The sequence below is a fragment of the Oncorhynchus nerka genome, linkage group LG15, assembly GCF_034236695.1.
Source record: "Oncorhynchus nerka isolate Pitt River linkage group LG15, Oner_Uvic_2.0, whole genome shotgun sequence".
In the NCBI taxonomy this organism is placed as follows: Eukaryota; Metazoa; Chordata; class Actinopteri; order Salmoniformes; family Salmonidae; genus Oncorhynchus; species Oncorhynchus nerka.
The window spans coordinates 94,595,984-94,600,245 of record NC_088410.1 but is presented as its reverse complement, the minus strand read 5'-3'; positions in this window follow the sequence as shown (position 1 = coordinate 94,600,245).

Here is a 4,262-nt window from a genome sequence, read left to right as displayed (position 1 = left end):
TTTTTATGACGTCGTCAATACGCACCGGGAATCGTTTCAATCTCGACAGTTCATTGGTCCGCTAGAAATCTACGATCCGCTCGTTTTACACGGCGGCGTGTCCCGTTTCGGGGTAATGCAATTTTACTCATATTACATTTACCTCAAGGGGGCAGCAGACTGATTAAAACATTTTTTTTAATGAACTTTAAGGCCGAGGACGAGTGTTTTGCGGCCCCAGTCCTTTGGGGCCTCAGGGGCTCCTGGTTTCAACTTTGGCTCTCAACTCCTCCTCCTCATCCCACAACATGGAATGGAAGTGATGATGATTGAGATGCATCCTTTCTAACTGAGTGAACTAAAGAAAGGAAGGATATTTTTTTTAAACTTGAATTTAGTCAAACTAACCACTATATAAAAAAAGACACATGACACTAGACTTTAGTTTCACAAAACAAAGCCGTAATCTATCAGTCTTTCTCATGGTTGATTTGAGTCAGTTGAATCTAATGAGAACCCCTTTCACACCCTTTCATTCTTCATTCTCTCTCCTTTCTGATAATATTTGGATATTATTGTGAACAAGTATTGGATCCTCTTATGGATATTCAAAATTCTACTTTGTTACACAAGGGTGCGTGCTCAGCCCTCCAACTCAATCATCAAGTTTGCAGACGACACAACAGTGGTCGGCCTGATTACCAGCAACGACGAGACAGCCTACAGGGAGGAGGTGAGGGCCCTGGCAGAGTGGTGCCAGGAAAATAACCTCTCCCTCAACATCAACAAAGCGAAGGAGCTGATCGTGGACTTCAGGAGACAGCAGAAGGAGCCACGCCCCTATCCACATCGACGGGACCACAGTGGAGAAGGTGAAAAGCTTCAAGTTCCTCAGCGTACACATCACTGATGATCTGAAATAGCCTACCCACACAAACAGTGTAGTGAAGAAGGCGCAACAGCACCTCTTCAACCTCAGGAGGCTCAAGAAATTTGGCTTGGCCCCTAAAACCCTTGGCCCCTAAGACCCTCACAGATGCACCATTGAGAGCATCCTGTCGGGCTGTATCGCCGCCTGGTACGGCAACTGCACCGTCTGCAACCGCATGGATCTCCAGAGGGTGGTGCGGTCACACTGCCTGCCCTCCAGCCGAGCCACGGCCTGTTCACCCGGCTATCAAGAAGGCGAGGTCAGTGCAGGTGCATCAAAGCTGGGACCGAGAGACACTGAAAAACAGCTTCTATCTTACGACCATCAGACTGTTAAATAGTCATCACCAGGCAGCCTCCACCCAGTTCGCTTCCCTGAACTCAGACACTGTCACTAGCTGGCTACCACCCAGTTAATCAACCTTAGAGGTCCCGTTAGAGGCTGTTGTCCTATGTACATAGTCATGGAACACTGGTCACTTTAATAATGGAACACTAGTCACTTTAATAATGGAACACTAGTCACTTTAATAATGTTTACATAGTTTTATTTTAATTTTACTGTTGTCCTATGTACATAGTCATGGAACACTAGTCACTTTAATAATGGAACACTGGTCACTTTAATAATGGAACACTGGTCACTTTAATTTAATTTTTTAATTTTTAATTTATCCGTTATTTTACCAGGTAAGTTGACTGAGAACACGTTCTCATTTGCAGCAACGACCTGGGGAATAGTTACAGGGGAGAGGAGGGGGGTGAAAGAGGCTATTGTAAACTGGGGATGATTAGGTGACTGTGATGGTTTGAGAGCCAGATTGGGAATTTAGCCAGGACACCGGGGTTAACACCCCTACTCTTACGATAAGTGCCATGGGATCTTTAATGACCTCAGAGAGTCAGGACACCCGTTTTAACGTCCCATCCGAAAGACGGCACCCTACACAGGGCAGTGTCCCCAATCACTAATGGAACACTGGTTACTTTAATAATGGAACACTGGTCACTTTAATAATGGATCACTGGTCACTTTAATAATGGAACACTAGTCACTTTAATAATGGAACACTGGTCACTTTAATAATGGAACACTAGTCACTTTAATAATGGAACACTAGTCACTTTAATAATGGAACACTGGTCACTTTAATAATGGAACACTAGTCACTTTAATAATGGAACACTAGTCACTTTAATAATGGAACACTAGTCACTTTAATAATGGAACACTAGTCACTTTAATAATGGAACACTAGTCACTTTAATAATGGAACACTGGTCACTTTAATAATGGAACACTAGTCACTTTAATAATGGAACACTAGTCACTTTAATAATGTTTACATAGTTTTATTTTACCTTTATTTAACTAGGCAAGTCAGTTAAAGAACAAATTCTTATTTTCAATGACGGTCTAGGAACAGTGGGTTAACTGCCTGTTCAGGGGCAGAACGACAGATTTGTACCTTGTCAGCTCGGGGGTTTGAACTTGCAACCTTCCGGTTACTAGTCCAATGCTCTAACCACTAGGCTACCCCATAGTGATTTATCCATTTCATATATATATACTGTATTCTAGTCAAAGCCCACCCTATTCAACTATTACTGTACTGTTATTCTATCCTACGTATTCTACAGAAATACTACACATTCTATCCACATACTGTCCATAATGTCTATACATCCCATCATACATATATATACACTGAACAAAAATATAAACGCAACATGTAAAGTGCTGGTCCCATGATTCATGAACATTGCTCATCCTAATATTATAATCCTTAATTCCATTATTTTATTTTTTAGATGTGTGTGTATTATTGTGAATTGTTAGATACTACTGCATTGTTGGAGCTATGAACACAAGCATTACGCTACACTCACAATAACATCTGCTAAATATGTGTATGCGACCAATAACATTTGATTTGATTTGATTGATACGTTGTGTACAGCTATACAGCTGTGTATGTGTCTAGGGTTTTTTGCCTTGGCTGTGTGTGTACTGTAGTGGTATTTTGTAGTGGGTTGTAGTAGTGTTGGGTGTATGTTATTATAAATATTTAGAGGGTGGGTTGTAAAGTCTGGTCTGTCCCTGTATATAATCCCCTGCAGTAAAGTGGGGGAGGAGGGGGGGGGCATCAGCAGTGGTCTCCCATGGAGTAATAGGTGTGAGTGAGGATGTCACCACAGCCCAGCCCAGCCCAGCCAAGCCCTGCCCCAGCCCAGGCAGAGAGCACCACAGACAGACGAGGGGAGGGGGAGGGGGAATTGGAAACATATGGATGGGCCTGAGTGCTGTCTGCTCTTTCCTGGCCCCTCCTCCTCTGTCTGGTCCTTGGCCTCTCATTCCTTTCCAGTCCAGACAGTGGCTGAATGTACCTCATATGTCCAGTCTACGTATACAGTACCTTGGTAGAAACAATTTATTTTCCTCTGCACTCACATCCAGACCCAGGGACACAACAGAAGCATTAGGGGCCACTGAGCGTTACAATTCGCTGTATGAATGTCTCACAGACACAGGGACACAACAGAAGCATTAGGGGCCACTGAGCGTTACAATTCGCTGTATGAATGTCTCACAGACCCAGGGACACAACAGAAGCATTAGGGGCCACTGAGCCTTATGATTCGCTGTATGAATGTCTCACAGACACAGGGACACAACAGAAGCATTAGGGGCCACTGAGCGTTACAATTCGCTGTATGAATGTCTCACAGACACACATCCAGCTGTTTCCTTCCTCCGTGCACCCCGGTTGGACTGCGAGGTAGCAACACCATTTCATTTCTTCCTCCACACTCACATCCAGGCACACTAAGACAAGACAAGGTCCTCCCTGTCTCCATGTTGTTTTGTTATTCTTTAACTTCTTATGACCCAACTGTAGGAAGCTCTAGGAATATCTTCTTTAGTAACAGCATAACGACCAAAACCCAACACTACCCACCACTGCCACTCCAAGGATAACATCAAAATACTCGCCACATCACTATTGCAGAAAACATGAAGTGACAAGAAAGCCCTTTCAAAGTTTCACATTAAAGCAATTACCGGGGAAAGAACTGGGAATATTTCTGTGCTCGTGTCTGGAGTGTGTGTTTGATTCTGCATGTATAAGATGTGTGTGTGTGTATGTATGTGTGTGTGTGTGTGTGTGTGTGTGTGTGTGTGTGTGTGTGTGTGTGTGTGTGTGTGTGTGCAAAATAAGGGAGTATGTATGATCAGTGTGGTGATGGTGGTGGTGGGTTGGAGGGGGTCCGACACAGAGAGACAGACGCCAGGCTGGGTTTGGAACAGATCCTGTTGAGGGACTGTGGCTGACGGAGTGTGGAGGGACTGG